General features: G+C 43.8%; 1 protein-coding gene across 3 annotated transcripts in view; it reads right to left on the reverse strand.

The window, feature by feature from the left end:
- Nucleotides 1-26925, reverse strand: part of LOC126266652 (putative fatty acyl-CoA reductase CG5065) — a 394269-nt gene that overhangs the window by 282228 nt on the left and 85116 nt on the right. The window contains exon 1 of one of the 3 annotated variants that reach the window (XM_049971048.1): nucleotides 12562-12824. The exons of 1 other annotated variant lie outside the window; for it this stretch is intronic. The gene's annotated coding sequence lies outside the window, so the exon portion shown is untranslated. Of the gene's footprint in view, nucleotides 1-12387; nucleotides 12825-26925 lie in introns of those variants that run through there. One more of the 3 variants, XM_049971046.1, reaches the window with a different exon arrangement.

Genomic DNA, 26925 nt, shown 5'->3' on the forward strand with positions numbered 1-26925 from the left:
TGCATAACTATATGATTTAAGTGGAAACTCGTAGCGTTTGTAATCTGTGGCCCGAACGGGTGGTGGCGCCAATATGTCCAGAGATAAGTACACACCAAATATAAGTAACAGGGAAACATCACCAACTTGACCTCACATTTTACGGACAAGAAAACACACTAGGAAAATAACAGACGAGTTAGACAAAATTTCCAAATGGTTCAAATAGCTCTGAGCACAATGGGACTTGACATCTGAGGTCATCAGTCTCCTAGAACTTAGAACTACCTAAACCTAACTAACGTAAGGACATCACACACATCCATTCCCGTGGCAGGATTCAAACCTGCGACCGTAGCGGTCGCGCGGTTCCAGACTGAAGCATCTAGAACCCCTCGGTCACAACGGCCGGCAAAGTTTCCAGATGGTGTGATGAAGGGCAGGTCGCTCTAAATGTGAAAAAATGTGAGTTAATGCGGATGAGTAGGAAGGTCAGACCTATGACGTTCGGATACAGTATTACTGGTGTCCTGCCTGACACAGTCGTTTACATAACGTGGTCGTAGCGTTGCAAAGGGATATGAGGTGGAACGAGCTTGAGACAACAGTGGTGGGCAGAATTTTAGGAATGAGTGGTTCACCTGTGAAGAAGACCGCATGAAGGACGCTGGTGCGATCTGTTCTTGACTACTGTTCGAGTGTTTGGGATCCGTAGTAGGTCGGATTGAAGAAAGAGATAGAGGCCATTAGGATTCGGGCTGCTAGATTTGTTACCAGTGGGTTCGAACAGAACGTAAGTGTCACAGAGATGCTTCGGGAACTCAAATGGTAATCCCTGGACGATAGGCGACGTTCTTTTGTAGAAACAGCATTAAGAAAATTTAGAGAACCGGCGTTTGAAGCTGACTGCCGAACGACTCTACTGCTGCAAACATACGATGCGAGTGTGGACCACGGATATAAGATTCGAGAAATTTGGGTTCATATGGAGGCATATAAAAATAGCTCTAAGCACTATGAGCCTTACATCTATGGTTATCAGTCCCCTAGAAATTAGAACTACTTAAACCTAACTAACCTAAGGACGTCACACAAAACCCAGCCATCACGAGGCAGAGAAAATCCCTGACCCCGCCGGGAATCGAACCCGGGACCCCGGGCGCGGGAAGCGAGAACGCTACCGTACGACCACGAGCTGCGGGCGTGGAGGCATATAGATAGTCGTTTTCCCCTCGCTCTAGTTGCGAATGGAACAAGAAAGAAAATGTGATTCTTCAGTTTCTCCCGGCGTATTTGTTGCTCGAACAGTTCCCGGGTATACTGTCGGTTGATAGTGTCCAACGGGCACAATATTTCGGCGATCAGACATGTCGTCATCTGAGGTCACCTGTCCCCTAGACTCAGAACTACTTAAACCTAACCAACCTAAGGACATCACACACATCCATGCCCGAGGCAGGATTCGAACCTGCGACCGTAGCAGCAGCGCGGTTCCGGACTGAAGCGCCCAGAACCGCTCGGCCACAACGGCCGGCAGACATGTCGCCGTCGTCAGGTGCGCTGACGAACTGAGCTCCTGAGGGCGAGCGGCTGATTTAAATCCCCTCCCCCCGCGGGCCGCTCTCTACGCCGTCCGCGCCCGCGCGCCGGCGGCCGCGAAGACGTGGGCGTCGGAATCTGTCGTAGCGTCGATGTGCTTGCTACGTCCGCCCTGGTCGCCAGTTCGTACTTGTCGCTGAGAGTCTTCTCTTTAAATCGGCCGCCCGCCCTCAGGAGCTCAGTTCGTAAGCGCACCTGACGATGGCGACATGTCTGATCGCCGAAATATTGTGCCCGTTGGATACTATGAACCGACAGTATACCCGCGGACTGTTCGAGCAGGAAACAAAATGTCTAGTAGTGCACAGGGTACTCTCCGTTACGCACCGTACACTGGCTTGTGGAGTACCTAGGAAGACGTAGATGTACATTAGCCCCGAGAGAAAATTTGGGCACTCATTCAGGCAGTATGAAGTTATGAGTCTCTGAGAGTACAGTTTATAAATTTTCCTCTTCCCGTTTGTTTGCCACTCGCGCCAATCAACCCCACCCCGAAGTACTGTGGAGTGGGGTGACAACCTTTATTCGTATCATGTTTGATGGCGAGGACCTACGTTTCTCAAAATCTCTTCCAGAACACATGTTACTCTACGCAGAAAATAACAGCTAATATGCGTACGAAATACGTCAACCTCACGCACATCTGCGTTTGACATCGTTTTAACAACATTCTAGTGCTGATATTCTGCAGCTATATATACGTCTCAACATCAAAATGAATTTCGAAATGAAGTTGATGATTTTCGGTTTGCAATTTTCCACGCCATTCCCGCCCAAGAATAACGCATCGCTTGCAAATGTACTTCACTTTAATAGTCCCAGCTTTAAAATCCAAGAAAATGACACACAACGGTAATGCTAATAATCATATAGCACTATGCTACTTATTTATTGGCACACTCACTCTTTTTCTTCGTAACTCTGCATTTGTGAATCGCAACGTTAAAATGTTCGAAACAAAGACATCTCTTGCACCAGCTACAGGTTAGAAACCGCGCACTTTGACACAATGAACAAAGCATATCATCTATGTCAAAACTGCTTTTGAGAAACCTTTTACCCAATACGCTGTACAGTACTTCGCGGCTAGAGTGCATCGGGGCGAGTGACAAACCACGGGTGCACGTGAAATATGAGTATTAAAAGCTGTACTATCAGAAGGTCGTAATTGCCTATATCACGGCCGTAATTTTCTCGTGGTATCGATCTTTGCGGTTGATATCTTTGGAGTATGTTCTTTCCTGCTTAAAGTGTCAAATCAAACTGGCGACGTTTCCTTGTAAGTACCCCAACACTATTGTCAGCCAGAGTATAAAACCTGCGTCTCACAGTAATGCAACTAGCGGTATTTTTGGAGTACTACTCCCCTTGATTTTCTGTGTTTTCTTTCACTTCATAAGAACCTGGGGGGAAGGGGGTGGTGAAACGGAATAGAAAGCTGGAGGTCTCCTCCGCCATATGCGGTTTTAGACCAGATATGACAAATCTTCTTCGTTTTTAATAATGCCTGAAGAAAGTACATAGACAATCCGAGTGTTGCTGTTTACTACGCTTCATGGCTGCGAATAAAAAACGAAGGTCAATGACTCAGTGAAAAGCTAGAGTGGCAAGCTGTAGTGGGAGAAGCTCTTTATTCTACAACGAGCAATTGTTCATCACGTGAGATCAGCAAAACTGCATGTCTGTCTACTGTAGTACCTTCAGTGGAACAAAGGAAAAGACCATTAGTGCTAATTACCTATTGTATGGAAACATGTAGCCTCACCAAAAGAGAATCATCAAGGCTGCAAACATCAGAGGTGAAATTTCTTAGATCTGCCATCCAGTAGATCCAAAATGGGCAAGTTAAGGAATGAGGAGGTGAGGAAGGAAGCCGGAATAAAGACATCCCTATTAGATCGGATTGGCGCATCTAGACTCCGATGGTACGGGCATGTGATGCGAAGGGAGTCAACTAGATCAGACAAGATAAATTTGGAAAGACAGGTGGATGGGAAAACACCTCAGGGAAGACCTCGAACCCGATGGATGGACTTTATTAAAGCTGATCTAGTGCCCAGAGAATGGACTCTGGATGATGTTCTCCTCCGTGCACAGGTGTATTTGGACAGGACAAAGTGGAAGAGGCTCATTACCAGTACCCGGGAAACTGGAACTGTTAAATCATGATGAGTGCTATGGACCAGTTTTATTTGGGGAACAAAACACTAATTTTATAACAGAATTATATGCTTAACAGCTTGTTTACAACTGGATTAGGTCATATAATTTCGTTCATCATATTACATGTTTGGGGAAAACCTGCAACTATGTCATTCGAGGTTTAAATAATGCAACTGCACAAGCTATTTATTAAGTAACTGGTGCAGTTTTCATTATTGAGATCATTGATTAGGTCATTAAGCACAATTCAGCATAGAAATACGTCTTTTCATACTTTCAAAAACTGTAAATAATGAGCTTAAGTAATAAAAAAACATCTCTTACAACTACAAGAAAAATTCCAAATTCAAAAGGCAATCACAGAAAAGAAAAAGAACATACTAAATGACCAAACAAACATAAGCAAAGAAATTTTATTTAAAACAACAATACATATAGTAGATAAACAACAACCAGTTAAGATAAACAAAAAATGACGGACCAAACAACATACCCGCCCATGATTACCCACCACACGAAAATCAGGACGTATCATCCCACGTTACACACACACACACACACACACACACACACACACAGAGAGAGAGAGAGACAAATAGCAGACGCTTCCACAACCACCAAAACAAAAGATAATCACATACCGCACCATCAAAGCAAAGTACGTAAGTGTAAGTGGACATATACAACATGAAAACAAAACTATATTACGTGTCGGTAAAGCGCACTGTACTTGAATTAATAAGCGTTTGTGTGAAGCTTTGTGTTATGACGTGATGGTACAACAACACACTTCACACGCAAAAATTAAGTTCGTGATAAATATCCTTGTCCCACATCACCATACGAATGTCAACAGTGTTTCGATCCTCAGACCTCCTGCAGAGTTTTCCACGCATTACTGTGTTCAGCTGCAGCTACACACCCATCTAGCTCTTAAGTGTTTTAAAACGGCACCGACCCACCTGCCAATGGGTTGCCGCCTCGGTATTTTCTTTTGTCTTGGAGTCCAGCAGCAGGACCTGCCGGTTTCACCCACAGTCCACTCGACTAACATCGCGTGCCGCCAGCCTCGGCCCAGCTTCCGTCACACTCGTGACTCTGTGTTCCGCTCCAGGTCTTCTTCCTGACCCACTTGTTCAGTCCCCTGCCTTCTCTCACAACAATTCCAAACACGCACATCTCCAGAAATCTTTGAGCGCCTCTCAGATTCAGTAGTTTTTGAAGTAAAAGTTTGTACATCAGTTTCATCAGCCAAAACTCGTAATACACACTGATTGTAAACTTTCCTTCCCACACAAATCGAGTAGTAAGCTTAGATTTGGAAAGCGCATGTAGTTTACCAAAATCTGTTGGATCTTCTCTATCTCTTTTATCAATCCTATCTGGTACGGATCCCACATTGTTGACCAGTATTCAAGCAGTGGACGAACAAGTGTGCAGTAACCTATTTCCTTTGTTTTCGGACTGCATTTCCTTAGGATTCTTCCAATTAATCTCAGTCTGGCATCTACTTTACCGACGATTAATTTTATATGGTCAATCCATTTTAAATCACTCCTTATCCCTACTCCCACATAATTTATAAAATTAACTGTTTCCTGTTGCTCACCTGCTACATTGTAGCTAAATGATAAGGATCTTTCTTTCTGTGTCTTCGCAGCACATTCACTTGTCTACGTTGAGATTCAATTGCCATTCCCTGCATCATGCGTCAATTCGTTGCAGATCCTCCTGCATTACCGTACAATTTTCCATTGTTACAACCTCTCGATATGCTACAGCAACACCGGCAAAATGCCTCAGTGAACTTCCGACATTATCCACAAGGTCATTTATATATATTGTGAATAGCAACGGTCCTACGACACTCCCCTGCGGCACACCTGAAATCACTCTTACTTCGAAAGACTTCTCTCCATTGAGAATGACATGCTGCGTTCTGTTATCTACGAACTCTTCAATCCAATCACACAATTGGTCTGATACTCCATACGCTCTTACTTTGTTCATTAAACTCCACTCTTTCTGGCGTCTGACTGTACTAGGCGCAGATACTGTTATGTTACTAGCATTGAAGTATGTATTCTTCAGTTTTCTAACTAGCGCTAAATCAGCACCTCGTTTCCCCAGGGATGTTAGTACAGATTCGGTTGACACCGAGACACTTTTCACTGCAAATTTTCTGGTCTGTTTATAAGAAGTAGCACCAGGACAGTTTGATGAGGTATTTAGTTGGTTAATTCCATATGTTCAACACGTACGTATAGTCCAGTACGTGGACACGTCGTACTACAATTTAGTTTTGCATGTCACTAGTTAAACGTTCTTAAATTTTACTTCAAATGTGAACGTATAAATCTTCCATACGAGCCAAAACATTATGATCTCATGCTTAATACACTACTAGCCATTAAAATTGCTGCACCAAGAAGAAATGCAGATGATAAACCACTATTCATTGGACGAATATATTATACTAGAACTGAGATGTTATTAAATTTTCACGCAATTTGGGTGCGCAGACTCTGAGAAATCAGTACTCCGAACAACCCTCTCTGTCCGTAATAACGGCCTTGATACGCCTGGGCATTGAGTCAAACAGAGCTTGGATGGCGTGAACAGGTACAGCTGCCCATGCAGCTTCAACACGATACCACAGTTCATCAAGAGTAGTCACTGGCGTATTGTGACGAGCCAGTTGCTCGGCAACCATTGACCAGACGTTTTCAATTGGTGAGAGATCTGGAGAATGTGCTGGCCAGGGCTGCAGTCGAACATTTTTTGTATCCAGAAAGGCCCGTACAGGACCTGCAACATGCAGTCGTGCATTATCCTGCTGAAATGTAGGGTTCTGCAGGGATCGAATGAAGGATACAGCCACGAGTCGTAACACATCTGTAATCTTACGTCCACTGTTCAAAGTGCCGTCCATTCGAACAAGAGCTGACCGAGACGTGTAACCAATGGCACCCCATACCATCACGCCGGGTGATACGCCAATATGGCGATGACGAATACACGTTTCCAATGTGCGTTCACTGCGATGTCGCCAAACACGGATGCGACCATCATGATGCTGTAAACAGAACCTGGATTCATCCGAAAAAATGACGTTTTGCCATTCTTGCACCCAGTTTCGTCGTTGAGTACACCATCGCAGGGGCTCCTGTCTGTGATGCAGCGTCAAGAGTAACCGCAGCCATGGTCTCCGAGCTGATAGTCCATGCTGCTGCAAACGTCGTCGAACTGTTCGTGTAGATGGTTGTTGTCTTGCAAACGTCCCCATCTGTTGACTCAGGGATCGAGACGTGGCTGCACGATCCGTTACAGCCATGTGGATAAGATGCCTGTCATCTCGAATGCTAGTGATACGAGGCCGTCGGGATTCAGCACGGCGTTCCGTATTACCCTCCTGAAACCACCGATTCCATATGCTGCTAACAAGCACTGGATCTCGCCCAACGCGAGCAGCAATGTCGCGATACGATAAACCGCAATCGCGATAGGCTACAATCCGACCTTTATCAAAGTCGGAAACGTGATGGTACGCATTTCTCCTCCTTACACGAGGCATTACAACAACGTTTCACCAGGCAACGCCGGACAACTGCTGTTTGTGTATGAGAAATCGGTTGGAAACTTTCCTCATGTCAGCACGTTGTAGGATCTATGCACCCAAATTGCGTGAAAGTGTAATCACATGTCAGCTCTAGTATAATATATTTGTCCAATGAATATCCATTTATCATCTGCATTTCTGTTTGGCGTAGCAGTTTTAATGGCTTAGCTCAATGGATCTCCCCGTCTACAGCCCCCATCTTCGCTAGTGTGACACCCGTCCGTGTCTGCTCCCCTTACATGCTTGGTGTTATAGCGTGGCCACCAGGCGGCATCTATCGCCGCAGTGGGCAGTGGTGGTAATGTTTTGGCTTCTCAGTGTGTATCGCAGTTAAGAGTACAGTTCAGTTTCAAAATTAATGATTTTGGGAAAATGTTAAAAGGTTTTTGTGGATTCTCTGATACTAATCTTTAATGACGAATCATTGGCCTTATTTTGTTGTATGATTTTGTTATTGTACATTACTATCCTTTCTAATTTTGAATAATTGACATTACAAATAGGAATTCTATAAAGATCATTTCAGGCTGAATTTATTCTGTCAATGAACAACGGAAGACTCCATTAACGTGCGAAAATATTACTTCACTTTTTTAGTCCCCATCAATTTAAAATGTATCTCTATCTTTCTAATATTAACTGAGCTCTCTCTAACAGGAGTCTTTTGCAAATATAGTGTAATCTTTTTCCTACCGTTTTCCGTATATATAAAGTGAATCACTGATATGTGTCTTCAAATTTTAGTTTCGCTTGCGGAATACAGGTCAGGCGATGGATAGTAAGACTGGAGAATAAGTAACACAGCCAACAATTTTTCTATATATGAAACATGGCAAATATAGTTGCTTCTTTAAGCACATAATTACCACACATATTCACTCAATATACAGGGTGTATCATAAGTAATGGCGTAATCGCATACAGTTGAAAGAACACGATATTAGAAGCGAAAAGTCTCAGTAAACATACGGTCGAAGATGCATACCTTAAGACCTACGAGCAATTTTTGATCTTCGATACTGTGAAGCGAATCTCTTCTACTGCACGCTCTTTGCTTTCCACATTTTGGGAAGTTGTAGTATGGACCAAAACAAGAAAAACATGTGCAGTTAACATGTCCTCTAAAATGCATACCTTAAGAGCTATGAACACGTGCTCATCTTCGCTACTTGGAAACAAAACTCTTCTAATGAACAATTGCTCGTAACTTTTAAGGTATGCATTTTAGAGCAAATGTTTACTGGACATTTTTCTTTGTTTTGGTCCATACTACTACTTCCCAAAATGTGGAAAGCAAAGAGCTTGCAGTAGAAGAGATTCGCTTCACAGTATCGAAGATCAAAAATTGCTCGTAGGTCTTAAGGTATCCATTTTTGTCTCTATGTTTACTGAGACTTTTTTGCTTGTAGTATCGTGTATTTTCAACTGTATGCGTTTACGTCATTAATTGCGATACAACCTGTGCCAGGTAAATTTCTTTTCGCAGCATTTTCAGTGGGTGCGATCGCGTTGTTCAGTTGCAAAAATACTGCTCACAGCTAGCACCATTTATGTGTCAATTTCCTCTCTTGTTCACAGCATTAATTTGACAAAATTTTCGCTAAATGCATAATTCTACGCCATGCTTAAAGAGTTTTGCTGGTTGTGTCCAGGTAGTCGGAGTCTTTGTCTCTCTCGCGGCCTCCAGAGGAGAAATGAGGTAAGAATCGTGGCTTATTACGACAAGTTGGCCGATGTTATCCATGGCAACGCCACTGTAACGGGAGCGTGAAATCCCGGGCAGACGTGCTGGCTTACACGTAACGTCTAATTGTTTCAGTAATTTGGTAAAGGCACAATCTTAGATGAGGCGATCTACTTTCCACGAATAGTGACACCAAACGGATAATTAAACATAGACAGTGTATCGAATAACACTAATATTTATCTTTTTTCAAAAAAATGGTTCAAATAGCTCTGAGCACTATGAGACTTAACATCTGAGGTCATCAGTCCCCTACAATATAGAACTACTTAAACCTAACTAACCTAAGAGCATCACACACACATCGATGCCCGAGGCAGGAATCGAACCTGCGACCGGAGCGGTCGCGCGGTCCAGACTGAAGCGCCCAGAACCGCTCGGCCACACCGGCTGTCTGTCTTTTTTCCAGAGGATATGTGCACCTATATGGGTTAAACCATTACATCATAAGGATTAACCTCGATAAAAACTAGCAAACTGAAAAACTCGAAAAAGAACGGCAGTAATACAGTAAGAAATTAAATACATGACAAGTCTGTAAAGATAGAACAAACTGACTGTGCCTTTCAACTTAGATTTGAAAATCTTAACCATTTACATTTATCAATGTTTCTGGCAGCCTTCCGATAGTACGAAGAGCTTACAGTAAGTAATGCAACACATTTTTTTGTGAAAGCAAGTTGGTTTTATACAGTTTTCCAATACACCATATTATTCCCCACCCTTTAGGCTACAAAATCTATTTTTGCAACATAACCTCCGTTCAATGCGACGGCCTTACTCCCGCTTACTGGAAGGGCCTTTATGCCCGCATGGTACCGCTCTACTGGTTCACATTAAAGTCAACGTATTGCTGCATCAGAAACCTCCCCAACATCCACGGCGGAGTGCATTCTTCATTGGACCAAACAGATGGAAGGCGCGAGATCCGGGCTGTAGGGTGGATGAGGAGTAACCGTCCAATGAAGTCTTGATGAACTCCTCTCGTGTGCGGCGGCTTGCGTGAGATCTTGCGTTTACATGGAGAAGGAGAATTTCGTTTACACTTTTGTGGCGACGAATATGCTGAAGATGCTTGTTCAGTTTTCTGAGGATATCTAAAAAGATTTCGGAATTGATCGCTGCACCATTGAGGGAGAACATCAAACAGAGCAACGTCTTCAGAGTCCCAGAAGACTGGCTGAGGGTCCGGCTTTAAATTCTATCTTCGGAGAAGAGGTGGTGTGGTTTAGTTTCCGGTTCGAAGTGATGAATCCACGTTTCATCGACTGCGACGATGTTCGACAAAAATTATCGCGATCTGCTGCGTAACGCGCAAGCAGTTCCACACAGATGGTTTTACGTTGCTCTTTATGGGCTTCTCTTCAGCGGCGAGGAACCCGGAGGGCGCACTCTTTTGAGTACCCCAACTGGTCGACGAGTGTGCCAGCACTACCGACGGAGACGGCAGTTGAAAAGCGAAGTGTTTCATAATGACCATTAGATCACCTCTAATGAGAACGTTCACACTTTCTATCATTGCAAAAGTCACAGCTGTACGTGACCAGCGCTTGCAGAATGTCTACGGACACCTGGTACTAAACAAAAGTACGGCGAATCGTTGGGCGAGACGTCCGTCATCTTGCAACTGTACTCGGGCTCGTTCACTATCTATTTTACACGTGGCTCATCTGCAAAGGGTTTCGGTAGTGAACGGTTGCATTTGCACCCTTAATACTGAGTCATATATTGGCTAGCTTTTGAACAGCAGTGATTTGAATACACAATTGTCTATGCCACAACCTTGCGCAAAATGAGGGACACTATACAAGTTCAGATTGAAACTTATTTATTAAAAAAAACACTTCTAACTTTGTGGTCGTGCATATTAAAGTTCACAAATAAATCCGATCTGGATAAATAGTAAGTGGTGCAATCCGTACACAGGGTTTATTGTCTAGCACCTACACACTTTCATGTTGTCCCTTCATAGTTTATTCGCATACACTGGCGTCCATGCTTACACTCGGGGCACTTTGCCGCTCCGAACTTACCACCACAACGGACAACGACCAAAGACCCGGATTTTCCCTCTCATATCCACAGTCCTGAGTCGCATCACGTGACACTACATTAATCAAAATAATTCCTAAACATGGCCACAATTCACGTACAATTTTTATAAGATTTAAACAACCTAAATACATTATATAATTTTACACACATTTATCACCACATAATTTTATAATTCGTTGCAATTAAAAAGACAAAACGCTCTGCAACGGAACTAAGAACGCTCATCAAAACACAACACACTCATGTCCATTTTGCATTACACTATTTTCACTCTGCATTTAAAACATAATTTTATTCCTAAGCACGGAAAATTAAAATCAGAACTAAATTATGACATGCTATCAGATTTACATAATTAAGAATAACTTCATGTTTTGGCACAGTTTCACCCTCACCCTTCATTTAATGATGTCGTTGCACGAAATATGAGACATACAAATACTTGTCTGGCACTAAAAGGTCGAAACTGAATGGTGTCTTCATAATAAAATAATGACTTACTTTGCACTTGTTCTAAATATCTTTATAACTTAATTTTACTATGAAACGTTTTGATTGAAGTACACCAGCCCAACATATTATTTTTGCTGCTGTGCTTTAGATTTAAATTGCAAATTACTTGGAAAGGCTCGTTTTCACACGACTTCTATTTCAACGATCCAAGCACTCATTACAAGCACACCCTACATTATTTACTTAAGTGCAAAGTCTGGTAGATTAATTATATGCAATTATGTAACCAAGTAATTTAAACCAGCTGAAACTGCTGAATGCTGCCTTCTCTTTATCAGGGAAAGATGAGTCTATAAATAAATTGACTTGTCTTTGTGTTTTTCATATCCCATCCATTTTTCAATAGCTGATATTTCCATTGCCAGCAAAGCTGCTGTTTGACCATATTATCCTCCGTTACCTTACAATCTTCGCAACAAGGTCGCGCAAACTTATACGATCTCCGCCGTGTGAACAAGTGCGCTGCCGTCAGCAGAAGAGATTCCACGAAAGTCTGTCCTATTACGGTACCAGATGTGAACAAAGGCAATTAACGAATGGAACGAGGGAGGCTAGTGATACCAGAAGTACCCTCCGCCAGACGCTGTCAGCTGGCTTGTGGAGTACTGTTGATCAGCACGGCTCTCCAGCACTTCGCTTGTGCAGAATAGTAAATGCTACAAAGAGAACGGAATGGAAGCGACAAACCCGTTGCTTAAATTTTATCCAACGTTACCTTATTTGGTTGCTGAACTCTAACAGGCTGGCAGTTGCGTCACTGCTGCCCACACTGTGCCCTTAGAACACTTCCCTCCTCAGGATGTGGAACCGGATTTAGAGCTGTCTACCAGCGCAGATGGTGAGAAGCGCGGGCACCCTTCTGCACGTGTTCCCCTCGCAAGAAACGTACCTCATGCAGGAGGAGAGGCAGCAGGCGTCGGTGTTGTTGACGTCCACACGCGAGGACGCTTAAGCGTCAACAAAAAACCTGGGACAATGGAGCCGGCGCGTCCACCAAATTGCCACCTGTTCCCCTGAAGGACGCTGCGTCACTCCAGCCAGAGCGGCTTTGACGCAATCCGGGGGCAATGCCGTGCAGCGGCTGCTCCCACAGGCGTGACGAGGTGTCGGCAGTCGCCATATCGCCTCCACTGGCTGCAGTATTCAAACTACAGTGCCGCTCTGCAAATGCCCTCTTTATATTACGGGGCGCTACAGATTCCCACTACTCCTCACCCGTAAATTCCCTGTAGAACACTGTACTTGTTCGTGTCTACACCATAGTGAAGATATGACAAACTGATATTTGCCTCCTCCCGCCGCGTTTAGTGGTTTCATTGTGGTTTCTTTTTGTGCTGTTGTCTTTCTTCGACAGAAGTCGTTAGTAGAAAGATATAGCTTCGTCGCTGGAACACTCATATCTGGATACTTCATGTTCCATGTAAAATAACAACATTAAATATGCCTAACGAATGTTGACCTTTTAGTTTTATGTCATATTTTTGTCCACAAAAATAATGTCGTTATGAGCTATACACGACAGATAAAAATGTAAATATTTCTTCTCAGGAGGTTTCAATATAACTTTACCAGGCGTTTCTTTCTAAGTAGCGCCATTTATAGACAGCGCATGTCTTAAATCGTCGAGCAAAGCATCTCTTGAATAATTACTCTATCAGTACAGCGTTTAAATGACAGTTCTTGTTGTTGTGGTCTTATGCAGCTCTCTACGCTACTCTATCCTGTGCAGGTCTCTTCATCTCTGCATAATTACTGCAACCGACATCCATTTAAACCTGCTAACTTCATTCATCCCACCCTCTCTCTGTATATAATTTTAACCCCAACACTTTTCTCCAGTATCCTATTAACAAATCGTTGATGCCTGATACCCCATGAATCGGTCTCTTCTTTTAGTCAAGTTGTGCCATAAATTTCTTTTCTCCCCAATTCGATCAGTACCTACCCATTAGTTATGCTATCTACCCATCTAATCCTCAGTCTGAATTTTATATTCTTTCTATTTCGACCATAATCAGTCATTTTGTTGCCTAATAGCGAAACTCATCTACTAATTTTAGCGCCTCATTTACTAATCTAATTTCCTCAGCATCACGTAATTTAATTCGACTATATTCCATCATTCTTCTTTTATTTTTCTTGATACCTACTTTCTCCCCCCCATGAACCATGGACCTTGCCGTTGGTGGGGAGGCTTGCGTGCCTCAGCGATACAGATGGCCGTACCGTAGGTGCATCCACAACGGAGGGGTATCTGTTGAGAGGCCAGACAAACGTGTGGTTCCTGATGAGGGGCAGCAGCCTTTTCAGTAGTTGCAGGGGCAACAGTCTGGATGATTGACTGATCTGGCCTTGCAACATTAACCAAAACGGCCTTGCTGTGCTGGTACTGGGAACGGCTGAAAGCAAGGGGAAACTACAGCCGTAATTTTTCCCGAGGACATGCAGCTTTACTGTATGATTAAATGATGATGGCATCCTCTTGGGTAAAATATTCCGGAGGTAAAATAGTCCCCCATTCGGATCTCCGGGCGGGGACTACTCAGGAGGATGTCGTTATCAGGAGAAAGAAAACTGGCGTTCGACGGATCGGAGCGTGGAATGTCAGATCCCTTAATCGGGCAGGTAGGTTAGAAAATTTAAAAAGGGAAATGGATAGGTTAAAGTTAGATATAGTGGGAATTAGTGAAGTTCGGTGTCAGGAGGAACAAGACTTCTGGTCAGGTGACTACAGGTTTATAAACACAAAATCAAATAGGGGTAGTGCAGGTGTAGGTTTAATAATGAATAGGAAAATAGGATTGCGGGTAAGCTACTACAAACAGCATAGTGAACGCATTATTGTGGCCAAGATAGATACGACGCCCACACCTACTACAGTAGTACAAGTTTATATGTCAACTAGCTCTGCAGATGACGAAGAAATTGAAGAAATGTACGATGAAATAAAAGAAATTATTCAGATAGTGAAGGGAGACGAAAATTTAATAGTAATTGGTGACTGGAATTCGAGTGTAGGAAAAGGGAGAGAAGGAAACATAGTAGGTGAATATGGATTGGGGCTAAGAAATGAAAGAGGAAGCCGCCTAGTAGAATTTTGCACAGAGCACAACTTAATCATAGCTAACACTTGGTTTAAGAATCATGAAAGAAGGTTGTATACGTGGAAGAACCCTGGAGATACTAAAAGGTATCAGATAGATTATATAATGGTAAGACAGAGATTTAGGAACCAGGTTTTAAGTTGTAAGACATTACCAGGGGCAGATGTGGACTCTGACCACAATCTATTGGTTATGACCTGTAGATTAAAACTGAAGAAACTGCAAAAAATGTGGGAAATTAAGGAGATGGGACCTGGATAAACTGAAAGAACCAGAGGTTGTACAGAGTTTCAGGGAGAGCATAAGGGAACAATTGACAGGAATAGGGGAAAGAAATACAGTAGAAGAAGAATGGGTAGCTCTGAGGGATGAAGTACTGAAGGCAGCAGAGGATAAAGTAGGTAAAAAGACGAGGGCTGCTAGAAATCCTTGGGTAACAGAAGAAATATTGAATTTAATTGATGAAAGGAGAAAATATAAAAATGCAGTAAATGAAGCAGGCAAAAAGGAATACAAACGTCTCAAAAATGAGATCGACAGGAAGTGCAAAATGGCTAAACAGGGATGGCTAGAGGACAAATGTAAGGATGTAGAAGCTTATCTCAGTAGGGGTAAGATAGATACTGCCTACAGGAAAATTAAAGAGACCTTTGGAGAGAAGAGAACCACGTGTATGAATATCAAGAGCTCAGATGGCAACTCAGTTCTAAGCAAAGAAGGGAAGGCAGAAAGGTGGAAGGAGTATATAGAAGGTTTATACAAGGGCGATGTACTTGAGGACAATATTATGGAAATGGAAGAGGATGTAGATGAAGACGAAATGGGAGATACGATACTGCGTGAAAAGTTTGACAGAGCACTGAAAGACCTGAGTCGAAACAAGGCCCCCGGAGTAGACAACATTCCATTAGAACTACTGACGGCCTTGGGAGAGCCAGTCATGACAAAACTCTACCAGCTGGTGAGCAAGATGTATGAGACAGGCGAAATACCCTCAGACTTCAAGAAGAATATAATAATTCCAATCCCAAAGAAAGCAGGTGCTGACAGATGTGAAAATTACCGAACTATCAGTTTAATAAGTCACAGCTGCAAAATACTAACGCGAATTCTTTACAGACGAATGGAAAAACTGGTAGACGCGGACCTCGGGGAGGATCAGTTTGGATTCCGTAGAAATGTTGGAACACGTGAGGCAATACTGACCTTACGACTTATCTTAGAAGAAAGATTAAGAAAAGGCAAACCTACGTTTTTAGCATTTGTAGACTTAGAGAAAGCTTTTGACAATGTCGACTGGAATACTCTTTTTCAAATTCTAAAGGTGGCAGGGGTAAAATACAGGGAGCGAAAGGCTATTTACAATTTGTACAGAAACCAGATGGCAGTCATAAGAGTCGAGGGGCATGAAAGGGAAGCAGTGGTTGGGAAAGGAGTGAGACAGGGTTGTAGCCTCTCCCCGATGTTATTCAATCTGTATATTGAGCAAGCAGTAAAGGAAACAAAAGAAAAATTTGGAGTAGGTATTAAAATTCATGGAGACGAAGTAAAAACTTTGAGGTTCGCCGATGACATTGTAATTCTGTCACAGACGGCACAGGACTTGGAAGAGCAGTTGAACGGAATGGACAGTGTCTTGAAAGGAGGATATAAGATGAACATCAACAAAAGCAAAACGAGGATAATGGAATGTAGTCAAATTAAATCGGGTGATGCTGAGGGAATTAGATTAGGAAATGAGACACTTAAAGTAGTAAAGGAGTTTTGCTATTTAGGAAGTAAAATAACTGATGATGGTCGAAGTAGAGAGGATATAAAATGTAGACTGGCAATGGCAAGGAAAGCGTTTCTGAAGAAGAGAAATTTGTTAACATCGAATATAGATTTATGGATCAGGAAGTCGTTTCTGAAAATATTTGTTTGGAGTGTAGCCATGTATGGAAGTGAAACATGGACGATAACTAGTTTGGACAGGAAGAGAATAGAAGCTTTCGAAATGTGGTGCTACAGAAGAATACTGAAGATAAGGTGGATAGATCACGTAACTAATGAGGAGGTATTGAATAGGATTGGGGAGAAGAGAAGTTTGTGGCACAACTTGACTAGAAGAAGGGATCGGTTGGTAGGACATGTTTTGAGGCATCAAGGGATCACAAATTTAGCATTGGAGGGCAGTGTGGAGGGTAAAAATCGTAGAGGGAGACCGAGAGATGAGTACACTAAGCAGATTCAGAAGGATGTAGGTTGCAGTAGGTACTGGGAGATGAAGCAGCTTGCACTGGATAGAGTAGCATGGAGAGCTGCATCAAACCAGTCTCAGGACTGAAGACAACAACAACAACAACAACAACCTACTTTCTAACCTCTTTTCAAGAGACTATCAATTTCATTCAACTGATCCCCCAAGTCCTTTGCTGACAGAATAACAATGTCATCAGCAAACTTGAAAGTTTCAATTTCTTCTCCCTGAACTTTCATTTCTTCTACAAACTTTTCTTTCTTTTCCGTTAGTGCTTGCTCAATGTTCAGACTGAATAATATCGGTTGTAGACTACAATCTCGTCTCAGTGCCCTCTCAACTATGGCTTCCCTTTCATGCCCTTCGACTCATATAACTGCAGTATGGCTTATGAACAAGTTTTAAATAAAATTCGCTGCTGCTTCAAAAATTCAAAGAGTGTACTCCAGTTCACATTTTCAAAACCTTTTTTTTTTAATTCGAATGTTGTAATCGTAGGTTTGCCTTTTGCAATTTATCTTCTAAGATTAGACGTAGGGTCACTATCGCCCCGCGTGTACTCATCTTGAACCGCCAGAGAAGCTCGTATAGGCATGCGTATTCAAATACAGACATATTTTAACTGGCAGATATGTAAACAGGCAGAAAACGGCGCTGCGGTCGGCGACGCCTATAGAAGACAAAGAGTGTCTGCCGCAGTTGTTAGATCGCTTACCGCTGTTACAATGGGAGGTTATCGGGATTTAAGTGAGTTTGAACGTGGTATTATAGTCGCGCGCACGGGCGATGGGACACAGCATCTCCGACGTAGCGATGAAGTGGGGATTTTCTGGTACTACCATTTCGCAAGTGTACCATGAATATCAGGAATCCGGTAAAACAACAAACCTCCGACATCGCTGCGGCCGGAAAAAGGTCCTGCAAGAACGGAACAAACGACGATTTAAGAGAATCGTTCAACGTGACAGAAGTGCAGCCCTTCCGAAAACTGCTGCAGATTTCAATGCTGGGCCATCAACAAGTATCAGCGTGTGAACCATTTCGAAGGCCCACTCGTGTATCCTTGATGACTGCACGACACGAAGCTTTACACCCCACCTGGGCCCGTCAACACCGACAATGGACTGTTGATGACTGGAAACATGTTGCCTGGTAGGACGAGTCTCGTTTTAAATTGTATCGAGCGGATGGACATGTACGGGTATGGAGACAACCTCATTTAATCCATGGACCCTCCATGTCAGCAGGAGACTGTTGAAGCTGTTGGAGGCTCTGTAATGGTGAGGGGCGTGTGAAGTTGGAGTGATATGGGGCGCTTGATACGTCTAGATACGACTCTTGACAGGTGATACGTACGCAAGCATCATGTATGATCATCTGCATCCATTGATGTCCATTGTGCATTCCGACGGACTTGGGCAGTTCCAGCAGGACGATGCGACATCACACACGTCCAGGATTGCAACAGAGTGGCTCCAGGAACACTCTTCTGAATTTAAACACTTCCGCTGGCCACCAAACTTCCCAGACTTGAACATTATTGAGCATATCTGGGATGTCTTGCAACGTGCTGTTCAGAAGAGATCTCCATCCCCTGGTACTCGTAAGGATTTATGGACAGCTCTGCAGGATTAATGGTGTCAGTTCCCACCAGCATTACTTCAGACATTAGTCGAGTCCATTCCACGTCGTGTTGTGGCATCAGTGAGGGGGGGGGGGGGGGTACGGGGGTCCTATATGATATTAGGTAGATGTACCAGTTTCTTTGGATCTTCAGTGTGTATGTCCACGAAACCCAAACTGATCTGTCCCTAGATAAGTCTTTATCAGTTTTTCCATTCTTCTGTAAATAATTCGTGTCTTTATTTTACGGCCATCACTTATTAAGTTGATAGTTGTGTAGTACTCACACGTGTTAGCACCTGCCTTCCATGGAACTGGAATTATTACATTCTTCCTTGAGTCTGAGGGTATATTGCTTGTCTCATTCTGCCCACCAAATGGAATCGTTTCGTCACGGCGGGCTGTCTCAAGAATATCAATAATTTCGAATGGCGCCTACTCCAAGTCCTTATTTCCACATTAATCTCTCAGTGCTCTGCCAAATTATTCTCGCAATATCATATAAAGTTTCTCATCTTGAACTACTTCATTTCTGCGTCTATAATATTACCTTCAAGATTATTTTTCTTGTAGAGTCATTCTGTAGATTCCTTGCTTCTTTTAGCTTTCCCATATTTGCTTAGTAGTGGCTCACCATCTAAGCTTTTGATATCCACATACAGTTACTTATGTTTTCTGTTAAACTTTACACAGTATAGGTCACCTATTGCCAACATTCAGTGCTGGTTCTACTCAGTATACAAATACTTTATCTGAGCACATCTAACACGGGTAGGATGTGATTAAACAATGCACATCTATAAACGTTTCACTGTTTACACACAGTATTTGTTAGTGTAACCTTAAAATTAAACTGATTGCTCGCTTAGTAATGTAATTTAGTGTGCTTGTGTACCTTATACAATGTCACTAACATCGTTACAACTGTAACGTTTTTGCTGGCACACAAAACCAGTAAGGACTACAAAAGAAGAACGCAACAGGAAAGGAAGAAAAAATGGAAGAGACATGTGAATCTGGCTTCCTAATAAACCAGAAACAGGTGATGGTCTGATTTAAATAAACTTTTTGAAACTACACTTGTACCTGGTTGCTGTTTTAAATTGTAATACTTACAAAAGGAATAACTTAACAAGAAGGCCGAGTGAGGAGGCGCAGTGGTTAGCACACTGGGCTAGCATTCGGAAGGACGACAGTTCATACCTACGTCCGGCATCCTGATTTAGGTTTTGCATGGTTTTCCTAAATCTCTTCAAGCAAATGCCGGGGTGGTTGCTGTCTGTTCTACATCTACATACTTTCCTAATCCGACGGGACCGATGACCTCGCTGTCTGGCCCTCTCCCCAAAATCAACCAGCCAATCGACAAGAAGTCCTCTGTGTTACATTCGCGCGATTGAGCCGCAAGGCATGTATGAACTTCTCACGAAGCGACAGAATTTGAAATGATTGATAAGGAGCAGACGAAGCTTAGAGGTTCTCTGGTGGTTCGCGTGGAAGGGCAACGAAGGCGAAACGCAGTCGTTTGGGTTCTCGCCTCGGACCATCTCAGAGTTATTATTTATCATTTGAGTGTAATAAGAGTTTTTCTGTCTAGTACAATGACTCTGCGCAAAGGAGACCGACCAGCACATGCTATTTGAAGCTACCATCGTACCAAGTGGTGACGCATACTAAACATTAGCCCTCATAACAAGTCTGTTACACACTAAAGCGTACGCCTGTCTAGGATATAACTTTCTTATACACCGATTCATAGTGACCTGATTTGGTGCCCCCAGAACAGCGAGAGCGAAGGTGTCTGGAGTAGGCGGGACGGTGTTCCGCTGTGCCAGATCGAGCGCCGGGAGAAAGGACGCCCGGCTGCTGCGCCCGCAGAGTGCAGAGCCCGTTCCCAGCGTTCCGCTCCGGGGGCGCCGAAGAAACGCCTGCACTTGTCCAGGGCGCTCTCACCGCCCACCGCCCCCCAGACACAGGTGAGTGAACCGCGACGCGGGCGGCTGGCGCAGCCGGCGACCAGGGAGTGCGCGACGACAGCCGGCTGGGAGCTGCTTCCCGCTCTGGCGTGGGAGGACGAGAGGGGAGGGGAGGTGTCGGGAGACTCGCTAGTCCGTCCTCGTTGAGGTCATTAGAGCACAAAGCTTGGAAGGCCGAGCCCAGGGCTGGAGCCGAGCCAACGTGATACAGGGCCCGCAACAATCGGCAAGGAGTCCTCGCTGCGTCATGCGGCAGGTGGTGCACCCCGCGGGTCCTGCGTGGTAAACCATTAGACACGGGCGAGCCTCAACTGCACAGGCTGTGAGCACATGTTCTCTGTATTCTTTAAGCATTTGACGTTTGTGCGAGGAACATCGGCTATGTTTAAGCCTTGTCAGGGTTGACTTATTTTAATGTTTTTGTGTGTTCTACATCTACATACATACTCCGCAATCCACCATACGGTGCGTGGCGGAGGGTACCTCGAATCACAACTAGCATCTTCTCTCCCTGTTCCACTCCCAAACAGAACGGGGGAAAAATGACTGCCTATATGCCTCTGCACGAGCCCTAATCTCTCTTATCTTTGTGCTCTTTCCGCGAAATATAAGTTGGCGGCAGTAAAATTGTATTGCACTCAGCCTCAAATGCTGGTTCTCTAAATTTCCTGAGTAGCGATTTTGCCTCCTTTCCTCCAGAGACTCCCGCCCGAGTTCCTGAAGCATTTCCGTAACACTCGCGTGATGATCAAACCTACCAGTAACAAATCTAGCAGCCCGCATCTGAATTGCTTCTGTGTCCTCCCTCAATCCGACCTGATAGGGATCCCAAACGCTCGAGCTGTACTCAAGAATAGGTCGTATTAGTGTTTTATAAGCGGTCTCCTTTACAGATGAACCACATCTTCCCAAAATTCTACGAATGAACCGAAGACGACTATCCACCTTCCCCACAACTGCCATTACATGCTTGTCCCACTTAATATCGCTCTGCAATGTTACGCCCAAATATTTTATCACGCTACTGTGTCAAGCGCTACACTACTAATGGAGTATTCAAACATTACGGAATTCTTTTTTCTATTCATCTGCATTAATTTACACTTATCTATATTTAGAGTTAGCTACCATTCTTTACACCAATCACAAATCCTGTCCAAGTCATCTTGTATCCTCCTACAGTCACTTAACGACGACACCTTCCCGTACACCACAGCATCAACAGCAAACAGCCGCACATTGCTATCCACCCTATCCAAAAGATCATTTATGTAGATAGAAAACAACAGCGGACCTACCACAGTTCCCTGGGGCACTCCAGATGATACCCTCACCTCCGATGAACACTCACCATCGAGGACAACGTACTGGGTTTCTTCATATCAGAAAATTGCTCGCAATCTGACGTAAATAGCAGTAGACGGAAGTTATTTAAACTTTTGTAAGCTGCAAATGTCCTGATCCTCTAGAGAGTCGTGTCTCTTACCTTGTCAGCTTACAGATCTTAGTCTTCTAAAAGAAACTGAAAATAATCAGTGTATTGGCAACAGGAACTGCTGTGGATGGAGACTTATGGGGAACATTTCTGGTGAAATGGTGGGTGAACAAGTGTTTATTAGGCATTTAGAACAGTGTTGCGGCACAAAATGTTAGAGCTGCCAAGTAAAATATCGGACACCTTGCCAGGCAACGCAATGAGTAGAGCAAAGCAGATGAAGCAGTAACAGCCGGCTGGAGTTTCAAGACGGGAATATCACTGATATTGCCGATACCACTGACGCTATGCTGACCCCATTTGTAACACCACACAATTTGAGCAGCAGGAGACACACATGCAGCAAAGCGACGTCACAGGGAAAGAGGTGCCGTCATTACGGTGACCACGCACGATTGTGTGAGAAAGTTTAAGTCGGACGCAAGATGTACTATTCATTACACTGACGATACAAAATACGAGGTGTCTTCAATAATGCAACACAGTTTTCTTGAAATCAGGTTGGTTTTATTCAGAATTCCAAAACAACATATTATTCCCCACTCTTTTTCCTACAAAACCCTATTTTTCAACGTAATCTCTGGTCGATGCGATGGCCTTACGCCATCTTAAGAGAAGGGCCTGTGTGCCCACATGGTACCACTCTACTGGTCGACGTCAGAGCCAACATCTTACTGCATCAATAATCTCTACATCATCCACATACTGCTTCCTGCGGAGTGCCTATTATATTGGGTCAAAGAGATGAAAGTTGGAAGGTGTGATGTCCAGGCTGTTGGGTGGCTGAGGAGGAACCGTACAATGAGGCTCTGTGAGTTCCTGTCTGGTGTGCAGACTTGTGTGACACATTGCATTGTCGTGGAGGAGAAGAATTTCGTTTACATTGTTGTGGCGACGTACCACTTCCTGGAGGGTGGAGGGTGTGTGCAGAAGACTGGTATACGGGAGATCGGTCAGGTTTGCGCGACCCTGTTGCGATGATGACAAACGCCTTGCCCGACGACTCACCGTGTTTTTGTTCAGTGCACACTGCAAGCACCTATGAATATCTGCAAACGCTCTTATTTCCCACGAAAAGAAACTGAATGACAGCTCTGCTTGAAATGTACCTCCACTACAGGTGCCATTTTGAAAGCTACCTATGGTGCCGCCACATGTTGGAACTTCACGAAACTATACGAGGTAAGCAGGAATATTCTACGATGTTCTACAACAAATTCCGCCATTTTTCAACCGAAATTGGCCGAGAGAAAAAAAAATGTTGCATTTCTTATTGAACCCCCTCGTACACCAGCCACAGAATTTTGGGGCATCATGGAGCCTTCAGGAAACCTGACCAGGTGGGAAAAGCAAGATAAGTGATATCACTGCTGCCTCACGGCAGCATAAGGAGTGCTGGCGAGTCCTACAGAAATGTTTCTCATTTCCAGTGGAAGTATCTCAGTCTGCAGGTGACAGACCTTGAGGAGGGACCTACGTTGCTCTGTCACCTACGTATCTTGCTGTCTACAAGCAAGTCCCAAGCTGTGTGCCCGAACCACGGTGAAATCACAAGTAGGAGACAAGGTTTTGATCATCCATGCTTGTCAGTACAGAACGTGGAAGTCGGAGGCTTGCTCACACTGTAAACCAGGATAGGTGGTGACCTGGTGGCAAATCTGACGACAGTGTACACCTATGGTGCAGGCGCAAGTGTTTGGGAGCACACCCTTCAGCAGGCACTGTTACATGTGGGGCTTCGCTTCGTGTTCCCAAGTTGATGCAATGACTTCGTTACTTACTGCTGCAGTGGGCCTGGGGCCATCTAAATTGGATCATGGATCAATGATTATGTGTCACCTAGGGCAAAGTCTCACGTTTCTTGTTCCACCAGGTCGATAATCGCGTCTAGATATTCAGCTATCTAGGCGCACGGTGGCACGATATATAAGCCGTACCATGGACGAAGGCCGGAGGTGGCACTATTGTGATAGGGGGAATATTTAATTCAGCTTCCATGGGATATTCGTGGGCAGGTGTATAGCGTAACACTAAAATGGATTTTTTTTGAAACTTCTTCCGAGAAATAGTCGGCAAATTTCTTGTGAAAGAATATCTGGTCTTTGGGCGTAGGGTAGTTTTAGCCGAATTTCCCGTTGTTTGCGTAACAGTGCAGATACCTTGCGGATGAAAATAGGCAAGCCACTGGTGTGATGCTGTACAATATTTATCGTTTTCTTTTACAAACCGGTTTTCGACTCTTGTGCGATTGTCAGGTACAAAATAAATATGCGGAGCTGTGATATTTTATTGTAGGACCAAAGATTTTAAACCAGTGTTACTAGAGGGCACCTCAATTCGTTTCATGGCAAGCTCTATTTCATCAGAAAGGTGGTGGTGTGACAACTCTGTGTACCGACTCATTACGTATTGACGACAGCATAAGAGAAGCGTTCAATACATAATGCAACACTTTTTCCTCTCTACCGATTTCTGTAGGAAAAATGTGGAATTCGTTGTGGCACATCGTGGAATACTCAGCCCCTACAGTTTCACGAAGTTCAGATAGGTGACGAAGAAATACGTAGTCTTCAAAATGGCGTCTGCGACAGAGATTTCCAACCAAACAGCTGTCACGGAGTTCCTTTTGGCGAAAAACCAGAGCATCGCGGACATTCATAGGCGCTCGCAGAATTTCTATTGAGACCTAGTAGTGAACTAAAGCACGGTGAGTCGTTGGGCGAGGCGTCTGTAATCATGGCAACAAACTTGCGCACACCTATCAGATCTGACAGTATCAGCCGGGCGCACACAGCCGTGACGCCTACAAAGTTGGAACGTGCGGACACTCTCACAATCAAACACCTCGCTGCACAACTGGACTTCCCTGTTGGTAGTGCTGAAACACTTATCCACCAGTCGGGGTACTCAAAGCAGTATGTTCGCTGGTTCCTCGCCCCTAACAGAAGACCATGAAGAGCAACGAAGGGCTATGTATGCGGAATTGTGCGGAATTGCTTGCGCGTTACGAGGCTGATCTCGACAGCATTTTGTCGAACATCACCACAGGCGATGAAACATGGGTTCGTTGCTTCGAACCGGAAAAAATTTCAAAGCCTGTGAAGGGGTTACTTTGTTTGATGTCCTCGCTCATCGTGCAACAATCAACCCTGAAGTGTATTTTGCTACCCTGAGGAAACTGAAGAAATGACTTCAGCATGTTCGTTGCCACAGAAATGCAAACGAACTTCTCGTTCTCCATGACAACACAAGGTCTCACACATGTCTACACAGCCAGTCGGAGCTCACAAAATTTCATTGGACTGTTCTTCCCCATCCACCCTACAGAGCGAATCTCGCACCTCTGACTTCCATGTGTTTGGCGCAATGAAGGATGCACTCCGCGGTAAACAGTACTTGGGTGATGCGGAGGTTATTCAGGCAGCGAGAGGATGACTCCGATATCGACCAGAAGAGTGGTTCCATGCCGACATTACAGGCCCTCACAGTCAGGTAGCGTATGACGGTCGCATTGAACGGAGACTGTGTTGCAAAATAGGGTTTCGTAGCCAAAATAGGGTTTTCTCAGAAAACGTTTGTTGCATTATTTATGTCCCTCGAAGCATAATCCTGCTATCAGAGTTTAAATATACACCATCGGCAGGTTATTAATTTTTGTCACGCTTGTTGGATACACTGCAAAAGCACTTTAAAGACTTAGAGTCGGCATGGACTTTCATAAAATTGTCTTGAAGTATCTGGAAACACGCATGCACGTCCAAAGGAATTTGATATCGTAATTAGGAATAAAGCCGGCACTGCAGTACCGTATTTTCAGCCGACAACAGGCAAGTGACTTTCAAATAAAATGTCTCCCCTGTACGGGAATATACAAACTGCATATACGAGTATAATTTGTAGTCAAACGACTGACGACAGGTGGAAGTTCGGGTCTGGTAGTGATTCGTGTTCAGATAGCCAAATGGCAATGAGACCGCTCGCGATAAGCGGAAAATCCGGGTTCGAGTCTCGGTCCAGTACCAAATTTGATTGTCGTCAATCCGTTATGCAGCTGATGATTGTTCATATTCCCAGCTGAGAATACATTTCATGTATCTGGAATCAGTCGTGGTTGTTAATCAGTCAGATGGCAGAGAAGTTAGGACCACTTAAACTTACTTTTTTTTGCTGTAGAACACAGTAAGGAATCCATTCTTGATATAAATCCAGGCCATATTCATCAATGTGAGCTTTTCAAATTCGAGGCTATGTTTGCAACCAACGGAAAGGTGGTACGTAAAGACACTGCATTGTTATCGGGTTTCATATCAAAGTCCTATCATTCAGACACCGAATCATTCAAACATTCAAGCGAATGATGGTATGATCTTTAGTCGATGTCCTTCACCATTCGCATTCTGCTAATCCAGTACCAGTTATTTCATTATCTCCTACCTTCCATGCAGAGACATACTTGTAGTCACTGTGCAGACTCAAAAAGGAAGAATTTATTGACACGCATATCCTCTAAAAATACTTTTAACTTTGGCTACCGTTTCCTTGTACTTGTACATTTTTGGATAAAAACTAACAAAGAGATTCACGGACACTGTGAGATGCATCAACTTGAAATTCTACAAATTTATTTACTGAGGATGCGCAAATGATCAGACAATCAGTCCAAAAAATTCCAGGTTAACTGGAAAGAAGAAACAGATGAACATGTACATGAAGTGAATATCACAAAATGCGGCATAAGAAATCCTGGTACTATGGAACAATAGTTTCGCGAATAAATTTTTGGAAAGAAAATTGCCATAAATTGTAAGAAACGACG

The sequence above is a fragment of the Schistocerca gregaria genome, chromosome 4 (assembly GCF_023897955.1).
Source record: "Schistocerca gregaria isolate iqSchGreg1 chromosome 4, iqSchGreg1.2, whole genome shotgun sequence".
Lineage (NCBI taxonomy): Eukaryota > Metazoa > Arthropoda > Insecta > Orthoptera > Acrididae > Schistocerca > Schistocerca gregaria.